The sequence below is a fragment of the Tenrec ecaudatus genome, chromosome 9, assembly GCF_050624435.1.
Source record: "Tenrec ecaudatus isolate mTenEca1 chromosome 9, mTenEca1.hap1, whole genome shotgun sequence".
Classification (NCBI taxonomy): Eukaryota; Metazoa; Chordata; class Mammalia; order Afrosoricida; family Tenrecidae; genus Tenrec; species Tenrec ecaudatus.
In genome coordinates, this window is record NC_134538.1 from 64,660,125 (window position 1) to 64,674,110 (window position 13,986).

Genomic DNA, 13,986 nt, shown 5'->3' on the forward strand with positions numbered 1-13,986 from the left:
GCATTGCAGAAATCTAGGAGGATAAAAGATCCAGGTACCCCAATTCAGAGCGTCATCAAGATTTTGGCCACAAGACACTGAGCTGCTCCTTGTCTGCAATCTTGTGAGCAGTGTCTGCTTTATCTCCCTTGGCTTCCACATCAGTCAGAAGGAGAGACTAGCGCTCCATGGGGTCTTCAGTTGCTGATTTGGCGGAAGTGGATGGCCAAGCTTTCCCTTGGGTGTGTCTGTAGGTGGACCTGAACCTCCAGTATTTCGGTGAGCAGTCACATGCATCAAACTTTGGTCCTACCCGAAAGTTTCCGAAGAACACTAGACCTGTTGAAAGTCAACAGTGTCCGGGCAAATTTCGCTCTTCTCCGCTTCTCTGAACTAGTAATGTGCCCAGAAAGGGTGCTCCTATTCAGTCAAGCACTTACCCCAGGACTGCCAAAGATTCTTTTCTTGCCTTTTACCGTGCTTTGTCCTTCTTGTACCAATCCTAGAGTCATCGTTTCCTAAAAGTTCTTGGGTACATGGTCTTGGGACATGGGCAGTTCCTCCATCCCCGATTTTCATAATTGTTTCCTCTTAAAGCTCAGTTCAAGTGATTGAAGAAGTCTATGCTCATCTCCCAGGTCACTTCTCCTTAGTAAGAACTTGATACAATTTTCCCGATTTTCAAGGGGAACTTCTCAAAGTAACCGTTACTTTAGAGCAAATTCCAAGCAGGTGTTTGTGGATCCTGGATCCTTCTAGAAGAATGAATCTAGAGGCTCCTTCTTGTCTTGGTTTTCTTCCTCTGTGAAATATTTCCTTCACTTCTAAGAGCATCTCCTTTAACATCTCTCAAATCTAGCCTCCAAATTCTTGCCACTCATCTAAATCATTTGCTATCCCGTCAACTCTGAGATTGTGATTCTGTGTCTGACTATTGTGATTCTGGGTGTAAGAGTGGAAGGATGCCAAACAGAGTTTTTCAAGGTTCCTTTTTGGAAGTCAGATTCCCAGGATTTGCTTTCAAGGCACCTCTGAGTGTTTTCAGTTAGCAGACAAGTATGTCCACCATTTGCCTCACCAATCCACAATGCTCTCTTTACTCCTTCAACTTAGCCTGTCTTCCTAAATTCTCCCAGGAGTCTTCTTAGGTAGTTAAACTTGGGCATGCCTTTAAAATAGCTTCCAATGCCATCTTTATTCTCTGAGCAAACCTACACCCCAAAGAAAGCATGACCTAAGCCTCATCTTTTGATCTTCTGTCCTCTGGATCTGTAAAGGCCAAGATTAAATTTAGTGCCCTCAAAGGCAGCGAGGGCCTCATATGTGTCAGTGTGCAGAATGATAGCCTGTCTGTTCTTCATGCCCATAATCTTAAAGCAGTTGTTTCTCAACCTCAGTACTATGAGCAATTGAAGCCAGAAGGGTACAATAAGATATCTACTGGCATCCCTGCCCTCTACTTACTACCTGCCAGTAGTATCTGTTACCAGTGACAACCAAAACTATCTCTAGACATTGTCACATAGCCTCTGGGGGACAACATCTCTTCCATTTGCAGCAAATGCCTAAGCTCTGCCCACCCACACTTCACTAAAGTCGGTCAATGCGTGAAGATACGAGTTCAGGCGAAAAAACAAAAAAACATCGACACAGGTAGCATTTTCCCAGTGACAATGTTCAGAGCACTGGGGAAGAATGAGAAACGGGAAGCACAGGAGAAACATGAAACGGTGGTTAATTGAAGAGATTGCAATAAATGCATTAAAATAAAATGCATATGAATTTTTACTGTAGAGCTGATGATCTGCCCTGTATACATTCGCCTAATTTACAACAAAAGTTTTGTAAGAACTCTAGGGAAAAGCCATCCTTCATACATATAAGTAGACAACAAGATCACCAAGTTTTTTGAGAAAAAATCATATAGCCAATTTTAAAAGCCAGATATTCAAGCAGAATAACTGACCTTCAAAGAAATAGATATCTATCATTCAGAAGCAGAAAGAAAAAGTTCAAGAAGAAAATTAATATCATCAGAGAATTGGAAACACAGTGAATCAGTAAAGATCATTAATAAAGGAACAGCAGAGAATAAGGAAGAGTTTATGGAAATTAAGATATGGTTCACTTCCCCCAAAATTTCTAACAATGTAATACAAGTTCCAAACAATAAGCTAAAACGAGTAGCCTAAAAGTAGTACAAACAAAAATAATCATAAATAGAATATATATTTTTAATTAAGAAACAATAGGGATAAAACCAGAAGTTCAACCAATAACAGCTGTCTAATAGCAATTTAGAAACAAGACTTGGGGAGAGAATATAGGCAGTGTCAAGGAGTGAGAGAGATAGAAAGAGGTCAAGGAGGAAAACGAGTTCGAAAAGTTTAAGAAACATGCTGGGTTTTAAATGAACATAAACCCCACTCATATACATCTTAGAACAAGAAAAAAGGAAGATCATAAAGTCTTCAGAAACAGGGACAGGTGTCCCTGGCTTTAACAATACTGAGTTTCTCCATCATCTCGTTCCACAGACACACATAGTCAATTTGAGGATTAGTGAAGGTTTGCAACTATTTCTTCTCATCTTGAGTCATGCTCCCTCAGTAAATGGAAACCTCCCAAACTTGACTTCCTCCATGCCATTCAGGTTAATGGTAACTCTATGGAGGCAGCTCTTCCCCAGTCCAGTACGAGTGTCTTCCCACCTGAAGGCACTCACCTTCCAGCACTATCTCTAACAATGTTCTACTCTTTGGCCAGAGGTCTTTAGTGGCTCGGCCCACAGAACTGGACAACCTAATTCTTCTTAGTCTGGAAGCTCAGACGAAGTCATCTGTTCTTAGTCTGGAAGTTCATCTGAAACCTGTTCACTGCGGATAGCCATACTGGTATTTGAAATACTGGTGATATAGCTCCCATCCCAGCAACACACAAACCAACACAGCACACACAAAAAATACAAATGAATGGTGTGTGTGTGTGTGTGTGTGTTCCTTAGAAAAAGATGGACTTAGGAGCCCTTTAGACTTCAGTTGGTGGGTAAATGAATAGGAGCAAGCTCACATCTGGAAGGGATGCTCAAAAATGGAGAACCCAAGGGGAAAATAAGCCTTGTACTGTGTTTCTGGATATACACTTTTGAATTCATTTCTACCCAACCCTTGTGAGCCACGTCAGACTCTGATGACTTTAGATTATGTCCTTTGGGGGAACATGGCATTCCCCATAAGTCACACTGGAAAGACTTGATATGAAAATCACACTAAGTAAACTAGGCTTTACTTCAAACTTACCTGTTGTCCTTGAACTTAAAACCTAAATACCCTGGTGCAAGGAGAAATGATGGAATGACAACCACCCAGTAACTGTGGTTCTTAGACCTTGGTTAGGATCACAGGTTTAACAGGTATCGAATGAAAGATGACCCGAAACCGTCATATATTTATTATTTTAATGCCCTCCTTGCTTTAATATGACATGCATTAATCTAATAGGCAAGGATCTGCCTTGGTTAATGAGTGTTAATGGAAAATTTCCCCTAACACCAACCCCCATGGCCAATGTAAACAGAGCTCAATCATTTAAGAATTCAATCTGTACAAATAAACAATTCATGGATTATGATTCAGAATTGGGTTATACTTGCATAACTGCCTTTTCTCAACAGTATGTTAAAGTCTATGCCATTAGATAAATGAATTCATTATCAATGGAATTGCCTTATGCCCCTGGGGGATGATTGATGATGTTCTTTATCAGAGATGATAATGAGACCTCAAGAGTGAAGCTGACTCAGACATAACCCATGGACAAGTGAATGAACTCTGGACTGTTCTAGCTCTAATCCAAGAACCTTTAGTTCTTCTGAGTTGGTCCTGCTCAATACTCATCTTCAAGAAGATATGGGTACTACAGCAAAGTGTAGTGAAGAAAATAGATAGTGCCCAGCTATAAAAAAATAATGGCATGAGGCATCTTAAAGGCTTGTCTTCAAACAAGCAGCTATCTAACTGAAGTATTAACTAACTTTTCAAGAAAGAAGCACACTAACCTGTGTGATCCAAAGATGACAAATAACAAAACACAAATACAAAAATGGGAAAGGTATCAGAGCTTAAATTATGAATATGACATTTGTAGGAGGCTGTGGATTACAGGAGGAGCCCAAACTCTATCTCGGAGTACCTGCACAAACTAAGCCTCTGGCTGATGCCCTGACCACAGTCCAGGGACACCAAAAGCTCTGGCTATCAGACAGAAATCATTGCAAACTTGATAGTGGTTGTTGGAACTATAGTATAATATGATACCTGATAATTTGATATCCCTCTCAACCCAACAAATAAAAGTATTTCTTACTTGTTTCTTTTATTTATTTATTAACATTTTATTAGGGACTGATACAACTCTTATCACAATCCATACATACATCAATTGTGTAAAACACATCTGTACATTCTTTGCCCTCATCAATTTCAAAGCACTTGCTCTCCACTTAAGCCCTTTGTATCAAGTCCACTTTTCCCCCTCCCTCCCTGCTCCCCCCTCCCTTATGAGCCCTTGATAATTTATAGATTGTTATTTTGTCATATCTTGCCCTGTCCAGCATCTCCCTTCACCCCCTTTTCTGTTGTCCGTCCCCCAGGTCACATGTAGATCCTTGTAATCGGTTCCCTCTTTCCAACCCACTCACCCTTACTCTCCCAGTATCGCTCCTCACACCCCTGGTCCTGAAGGTATCATCCGCCCTGAATTCCCTGTGCCTCCAGCTCCTATCTGCACCAGTGTACATCCTCTGCTCTATCCAGACTTGCAAGGTAGAATTCGGATCATGGTAGTTCGGGGGAGGAGGAAGCATTTAGGAACTAGAGGAAAGTTGTATTCTTCATCGGTGCTACATTGCACCCTGACTGACTCATCTCCTCCCCTAGACTCCTCTGCGAGGGGATCTCCAGTGGTTGACAAATGGGCTTTGGGTCTCCACTCTGCACTTCCCCCTTCATTCACTATGGTAAGATTTTTTTTTTGATGATGCCTTATACCTGATCCCTTCGACACTTCGTGATCGCAAGGCTTGTGTGCTTCTTCCATGTGGGCTTTGTTGCTTCTGAGCTAGATGACCGCTTGTTCACCTTCAAGCCTTTAAGACCACAGACACTATCTCTTTTGATTGCCAGGCGCCATCAGCTTTCTTCGCCACAGTTGCTTATGCACCCGTTTGTCCTCAGCCATTGTATCATGGAGGTGTGCACCCAATGATATGATTTTTTGTTTTTTGATGCCTGATAACTGATCCCTTCGGAACCATGCGATCACACAGGCTGGTGTGTTCTTCCATGTGGGCTTTGTTGCTTCTGAGCTAGATGGCCGCTTGTTTATCTCTTGCTTGTTTCTCTACAGAAGTTTTCTCTATGGCTTATTTTTAATATTGCTGGCAGTCTTTTCTTTCTTCCTTACAATGTTTTTATTATTTTAAATACGTGCTATTTTTGTTCTCTCTTTCTTTTTGGTATATGTGCCAGTTTATGAAGCTCAGAAGAGGAGAATGAATAGAGAACAAAAATGTTACAGCTTATTGGTGATGGTGGGGACGTTTAGGGGAATTGAGAAGCAAATAATGGATACAGGAGTGGGTGGCTGCACTAGAACCCATTGCGGTGATGTCTATACAACTACTCTTAAATGCAACTCAATTATGGAAGTGTATGATGTGTGAATTATATCTCAGCAAAACTAGTGAGAATTTTTTTTAAGATTTACAGTCAATAAATAAATAAATAAAAGAGCCTTGTTAACTCAGTGAAGCAACAACATAGAAATATGTAAAATGGATATTGATACCAGTGTTGGAACTGGATTGATGTATGACTTTTCATGTAGCCTATGAAATTGGAACATCTTCAGTTTTAAAATAAGTTAAAGTGTTTGTGATATTAAATGACATAAAACACTAATGCAAAAAGAAGGTGGGGTGGGGGAAGAAACTAGCTACAATTTCCTTAAAGACAGGAAATGGAAAAGACGTAAACACTAGGGTATAGTACTATCACTAGTCACTAGTCATTTTTCAGTCAACAGGTTTAATCCTCACAACAATACAAGATGTTTATGATGATGCCCATCGTACTTATGAGGTGAGGAAATCATTGTCTTCAGGTGACAATATCAAACTTCTCAATCATACCTGCTTCTTACGAAGTCTCTGCTTTCTCTTCCCCATTCTAGCTGCATAAGGGAATTTGATCCCTAATTCAGCATATGAAAGGTACTCATTATTACTGAGATAGGACAGAAGAGCCATCCCCAAACATCAAACTCCACACCTGAAGTTCTATCATTGGCTCTCTTGGCTCAAGCTAGGGTATCCTCGGGAAAAGGAGCCTCTCCTTTGTACACAACAGTAAAATGGCATCGACAATTTTTGTCCATACTTCTAAAGGAAAAACTCGTAAAGCCAGAGAGTATCCAGGAAAAAATGACTAAAAGGACTTGAGGTATTGCTATGTGAACTTGTAGTAAAAGGATTGTGAAATTATTGAACTATAGAAAATTATTAAGAACTGACGTGATAATGAGGTATCGATGGGATCAGGTATCAGGCATCAAAGACCCAGAATAAAAAATCATATCAATGTGAATGAAGGGGAATGCAGAGTGGAGACCCAAATCCCACCTGTAGACAATTGGGCATCCCCTTACAAAAGGGACAAAAAGAAGAGACAAGCCAGTCAAGGTGCAGTATAGCACCAATGAAACATACAACTTTCCTCTAGTTCTTTAATGTTTCCCCCACCACTATCATCACCCCAGTTCTACCTTACACATTCGGCTAGACTAGAGAATGTACACGAGTACAGATAAGAGCTGGAAACGCAGGGAATCCACGACAGATAAACCCCTCGGAACCAATAATGTAAGTAGCAATACCAGGAGGGGAAGGGGAAGATGGAGGGAGTAAGGGGGAACCAATCACAATGATATACAGATAATCCCCTCCCAGGGAGACGGACCACAGAAAAGTGGGTGAAGGGAGATATTGGTCAGTGTGAGACATGAAATAATAATAATAATAATTTTTAAATTATCAAGGGTTCATGAGGAAAGGAGGGTGGATCAGGGAGCGGGGAAATGAGGAGCTGATACCAAGAACTCAAGTAGAAAGAAAAAAATTTTTGAAAATGATGATGGCAATAAATATACAAATACAAATGTGCTTGACATAATGGATGTATATATGGATTGTGATAAAAGCTGTATGAGCACCCAATAAAATTATTTTTTAAAAATACAACAAATGAATCCCTGTGTTTTAGCATTTGGAAAGAAAAGAATATAGACAAGAACATTCCTAATCATGCCAGAATATACCAAGCAGACATTTAAAAAATGACTACATAGGACATAAGCCTCCAGTGAACTCCCTTTACCCACAATTAAGGAACGGGAGGAAAGCAGCTGCTAAATGGAACGCGTTGGAGAGGTAAGTACAGAAGACGGAAAGCACACATCTGACTTGAACAGTTACAGTGGTGTCAGTTGGTTGCCCCTCTTACGCATACTGGGCTTGATCTGGTTTTCAGCATTTTCTGGGTTTTTGTTGGGTTTTATTGTGTTCGTATTAGGGTGTTTCTCATAGATGTTATGTCATTGGAGGTCACCCTGATGAAGTTTGGTTCTGTGTTTTTCTGTGTTTCAGTATATGAAACGCAGGATTGATGAACCTATAGAGAGAGCAAGTAGAGTAAGAGCCTGGTGGGGTTGGGGAGGGGTGGTTAGAGTGATGGTGGGAGGGTAAAAGGTAAACAATGTCAAGGTGTCCAGGAAGAAAAAGAATGTTTGGAAGCTGATTGTGGTAGCAAATGTACAATTCTGCTTGATATAATTGAACCATGTGATGATATGATATATTTATTAACTACCGATTAACAGTACATTTAAAAAAGAAATAAATAACTTTTCAGAAGAGAAATTTTAAGAGAAAAAACAAGGAAGGAAAGGAAATTAACCCAATTCTGAAAATGAGCCGATGTCTCAATGAAACTCACATGATTGTTAAGAAACTGGTCTCAAGGCAGAAACAAAATTAAAGTCAGGCAATGGAATATTACTTAGCCATAAAAAGGAGGGCTCACTCATGTGTGCTAAAGACAGATGAACTTTAAAAATATTGAGTAAAAAAAGTCAGGCATAAGAGACTACATAGTGTATGATTCCATTAAATGACAACGGACAGTGTAAAATATGAAAATAAAAATAATGTATCAATTATCAAGGGTTCATGAGGGTAGGAGAGTGGGAGAGAGAGGGGATAATAGAGGAGCTGATACCAAGGGCTCAAGTAGAAAGAAAATGTTTTGGAAATGGTGATGGCAACATATGTACAAATGGGCTTGATACAATTGATGTATGCATTGTTATAAGAGCTGTAACAGCCCCCAATAAAATGATTTATTAAAATAAATCAATAGATAGATGATAGATAGATAAGAAAGTGCCAGATCACTTCCCGGCCTTTTGGCTGAGATAAAGTGTAGTGTCTCTCTGTCCTTAACAGTTTCCTAAAAGTGCCACAAAAGGCAAATCCCTGGGTACAGTGTCCTAGAGATAAGGAGGGGGAATGGGGAATAATGCTGATATTCAACAGAGTTTCTTTTTAGGGTAATGAAATTATCTAAAATTTGATTGTGTACAACTTGTGAATGTATTAAGCTACATCAAATTGTATACTGTAAATGGATGGATTTCATGGGATATGAATTTATGTCTCAATAAAGCAAAGCTATGTTCTGTGGGAGGAAAAAAGTAAAAGGAGAACTATTTCATACATTCATGGAATTATTTTCCCCCCAAGAGTTGATAGAGCCCAAACACATAGTTAAGACTAAACACAATGAAATAGCAGATGGCATGTCATGTGCTATTCAGAAAATTAACGCTACTTGGTAGATATCCATAATCTTGGGAAGTGTAACCTTGCAAAGAGAATATTATAATCTCCCACAAAGTGTTTTCTCCATGTTTGTTTTATGAAACAACATATTGGCAGTAAACACCATTAAACAGAAATGGAATAATACTTATATTCCTGATTCCTACTCCCTACTCCCAATTTTCTTCCCAGTAAAATTTTAAAAAGTTAAATGAACATGCCCTCCTAGAAGAGGTGCAAGGAAGGGATGAGTCAACCAGTGCAGTACAGCACCAAGAAAACACACATTCCTCTAGTTCTTTAATGCTTCTTCCCCACTAATATCATGACCCATTTCTACTGTAAAAATCCGGCTAGACCAGAGCATGTACACTTGTACAGATAAAAACTCTCGACACATGGAATCCAAGACATATAACACCCTCAGGAACAATAATGGGAGTAGCGATAACACAAGGGAAGAGGGAAGGTGGGGGGAGAAGGCAGAGAAAGAGGGAAATGATCGCAATGATCAATATATAACCACCACTCCCAACCCCAACAGGGGGACAAGCACAGTACCATGGGTGAAGGGAGTGAGCGGACAGTGTAACATATGAAAATGAAAATAATTTATAAATAATCAAGGGGTCACATGGGTGGGAGGGTGGGGAAGAGGGGCTGATTCCAAGGGCTCAAGTAGAAAGAAAATGTTTTGAGAATGATGATGGCAACATATGTAAAAATGTGCTTGATACAATCGATATATGCATTGTCTTAAGAGCCCCCAATAAAATGATTTTTAAAGAGCTTATATGAAAAAATAATTAAAAAGAGAAAATTTGTTTTTCTTTTTCTATGGTTGGTAGAGAAATAATAAAGTCCACAACAACAAAGGACAATTGAAGCCAGAGAATCCTAAGTTGCAACATGCCATCTTTTTGGCAAAATTAAAGCTATCACAGTGAAATGAGATATTTTCTTCACTCTTCTTAGACTCTCTTCCCCTATCAAAAAATGAAATTCCCAAAATGCGCACGCAAGACAAATTTATATGGATGGAAAATCAGTTGTTAATGTTTTTAAAAAGTTAGTTCCTTAACTGCAGGAGATGCTGAGCAACTGTTTGTTCAATGAGCATTTAAGTAGCATAGTTTACCAGAGTCTCACCACAGGGCAGCTTTCTGTGTGCGGCACAGCTGGAAGCAAAAGCTCACACAAAAGAGAAAAAACAAACCACAGAGCTATTAAGCTGAGACAGCAGAGTGGCAGGGAAGCCAGTGAGGATGTTCTGTTTTGTTTCTTTTCCACATAAAGATACCATTTGGTTGAACAAGCAGTGCATTCTTTGCATTTAAATCAACTTAATTTTTAAACAGCAGAGGGGAAAGGGGGAAATGAAATGCAACCAAATGAGAGACAAAACCAGAGACCATTAAGAAAGAGATTGCAAAGAAAATTCGTACTTAAATTAAGACAATGCCCAGCAATGGAAATTTGGGAAGGAAGTTGATTCAGGAAACAAACTCCCTTTTCTTACTATTTAAGTAATCAATTTACATTGATGACATCCAACTGTCTACATAACCGTCAAAGACCACTCTGTGCCAAATCGGATATCGAGACCAGAGAGGATTTTATGGTGGGGGGCGGGGTGGGGGGTGGGAGGCAATGTGTGCGCTTCCCGCCGAACTCCTAACTAGAACCCAGGGATTACAGAAACAAACGCCACATTCTTTGGAGTTGAAAAGAACTCCTTTGAAGTATCTTCTTCCAGATGAAGTGCACCTCTGTTTCCTTCTGCAGAGAAGCAGGAGATTACAAGAAGAATTCCTCCCAGGAGGGAGCAGCTCTCTTGCATAGTTTAGAAATCCCGGGTTACCTCCAGGGACATCCATTGTCCTAATCTTACCAACTCTTTGGCTGCTTCTCAAACTCGGGCTGAAAGGCAAAACTTCTCGAACATGTTCTAATTATTGGATTAGTCTTTGTAGACTCAGTCTTCGTTAGCTCAGCACAGCAGCAAAACGCAGACCAACCTGCTACCACAACGTGCCCCTTTCAGCGTAAGGAAGAGGAACTTTGAGAAGCCAGACGGGAGATAACATTAAACAAAAAATTAAAATGTGACCAACTAGAAGCTGGGAGGAGAAGCATTTCCAAGCAGAAGGCTAAATTCTTCCTGGATACTCCAGTCACTATGGCAATGAAAGTTTAAAGGAAAAGCAGAAGTTGTGCCAAGAAAAGTCATGATCAGATTTCTCTTCCGTTTCTTTGCCTGCATGTATTCCGTTGCTGCTTTGAGAATTGGCGAGGGAGAAAAGCAGAGTCTCTCTGAGATGGAGATTGGTCTAACAATAGAAAAGCAGGACTCCAGAAAGGGATAGGTTTGTAATTTATTTCTAGAAACCTAGACTTAATGCTTGCTTTCCCATTCTCATCCTCTCTCTTTCTCTTTCTCTTAGGTAACCAAAGGTGAGGATGGCAACTAAGTAATATCTAAATTATCCTGTTTTGTATTTTAAAAGTAATGTATACATACATATATGTTTCTAGGTTGATAATACATAAGGGGATATGCATAACCATTAAAATAAAGGTAACATGAAAATAAACATGTTTACTGAAAGAACTAAGAAATCTTCAGAAAAAATTATTTATTTACTTAAAGCATCAGAGAGATAACAAAATAGTGTGGAAATACTGTACCAGGCACTCAACAAGGATGAAGACCCAGGATAATAAATCTAGCCTTTGGCTCCTTCAGAGGATTTGCTAAAAATGAAGATAATGGATCGAAATAGGAACATACATATACACCAAGGCTTATTGCAACATTATTGACAATAACCAAAATGTGAAGAAGAAGAAGAAACTCAAACATCCACCCACAGATAAATGGATAAACAAAATGTGGTATACACTCACAAGGAAATATTATTCAGTCAGAGGAATAACTGAAGTTCTGATGGTTGTAAACATATTGATATTGGAAACATTGTGCTGAGATTAGACACAATAGGACAAATATATGAATTTTTATCTATACAAATAGCATATGAATCTACTGCTGTGAATTATTTAGAAAACGAAAGTTCATAAGGTGAGACAGTATACTAAAGGTTAGCAGGGACTCGGAGGAAGGAAGAACAAGGAGAGGAGTCACCGTTTAATGGAGCAGAGTTTCTTTTGGGGATAGAAATAGACCAGAGTTGTGGTTGCCCAACCTTGTAAATGCACACAATACCACTAAAATAGCTAAAGTTTTAACTACTGTGTTATGTCTGTTTACAACAATAAAAAAATCACTACACATTTTTGTAAAAGCATGTAAGCAGATAAAATATCATAAAGGAAAAGTAGAAAAAAGTGCTACAAGCAGATCCCATATGCTGCAGGTGTGCACATCTGACCTTAATACTACATCCTATGTTTACTGTGTTAAAGGAAGGTAAACAGACTCATCCTGGTTTGCCCAAAACTACCACAGTTTTAACAGTAAGGTTCTGATTCGTTGAAGTCTATCCTGATGGGACTTTCTCTGTAGGCCCACATCATTGGAAACGTCTTATAAAGTAACTGTATGGTTTGCTTTACTCGCAGAACTGCCATGGGTTGGATCTGTGAGGAAGAACTACAAGACAAATTTGTAGATGGTAGAAACAATCTAATGGGTCCTTGGTTTTGATCCTTAGGTATTGGTGTAATCTCCATATTTTTTAGGGCCTGTAAGGAATTTCAACTCAATTTTGAGGATATCTGAAATGGAGAGGAAGACGGAATGAATAAGATCCATAAACGGCCCTAAAGGGAATAACCTAATTTTCAGGCATGAAATGTTTGACGTTTGTCCACAATGGAGGTTAAAATGGTGTGACCAGAAGAATTGACAGATCGGAGATTAATGCCTACTGGACAGTGTCTTGACAGTGGTGCATTTTAGCATGGGCTCCTTAAAAAGGGCTACCTTGAAGATGAACTTTTACAAGATTTAGAGAAACTAAATAGTAACCAATGGATGACATATGAAAGACATGTAAAATTGCTTAAATAAAATTTATTTAAATAAAAAAAGTTCTGTATCCCAGAAAATCAATCATGCTAGGCAAGTCAATAATAAGAATGGAATACACAGAAACTAAATTGACTACATCTGTGAAAACAGATAATGGAGAAGCTCATTATCAGCAGCTAAAGCAAAGCCAGGAACTAACTGTGAAACAGACCATCAATTGCTCATATGTGACTTCAGGTTAAAGCTGAAGAAAATTAAAACAAGTCCAGAAGAGCCAAAATACGATTTTGAATGTATCCCACCTGAATTTTGAAAGCATCTCAAAAACAGATTTGCATTGAAGACTAATGATAAGCTGTGAGAGGACATAAAGACTACCATTCATGAAGAAAGCAAAATGTCATTTAAAAGACAAGAAAAAAAGAAAGATAAATATGAATGTCAAAATAGACTGTGAAACTTGCTCGTAATTATAGAGTAGCTAAGGCAAATGGAAGAAATGAAGTGAACAAAAAATTTCTAAGGTAATCTGAAGAAGACAAAGCCAAATATTATAGTGATATATGCAAGGACGTAGAATTTGAACACCAAAAGAAAAAAGGTGCTCACCATATCTTAAACTGAAAGAACTCAAGAGAAATATCAAGCCTCAGGTTACAATATTGAAAGATTCTATGGGCAAAATATCGATTGATACAAGGAGCATCAAAAGATGGTATAAAAAATACACATAGTTACTGTACCAAAAAGAACTAGTCCACAGTCCACCATTTCAGGTGGTAGCATGCACACAAGCACCAATGACATTGGAAGAAGTCCAAGCTGCACTGAAGCCATCATCAAAAACAAGGCTCCAGGAACTGGTCAAAAACAAATGGATCTGTTTCAACAAGCTCAGGAAGCACTGGAAGCACTCACTTGTCTACAACAGAAAAATCTGGAAGACAGCTATTTGGCCAACTGACTGGAAGAAATCTAAATTTGTATCCATTCCAGAGAAAGGTGAGCCAACAGAATTCTCAAATTATAAAACAATATTATTGATATCACACGCCAGTAAAATCTTGCCGAAGATCAT

General features: G+C 39.0%; 1 non-coding gene across 1 annotated transcript; it reads left to right on the forward strand.

Moving 5' to 3' along the window:
• The first annotated feature begins 12,406 nt into the window (after nt 1-12,406).
• LOC142457631 (small nucleolar RNA SNORA18) lies at nt 12,407-12,540 on the forward strand. The gene has a single exon (XR_012786331.1). It is a non-coding gene; the product is annotated as a small nucleolar RNA SNORA18 (small nucleolar RNA).
• The last annotated feature ends 1,446 nt before the right edge of the window (nt 12,541-13,986 follow it).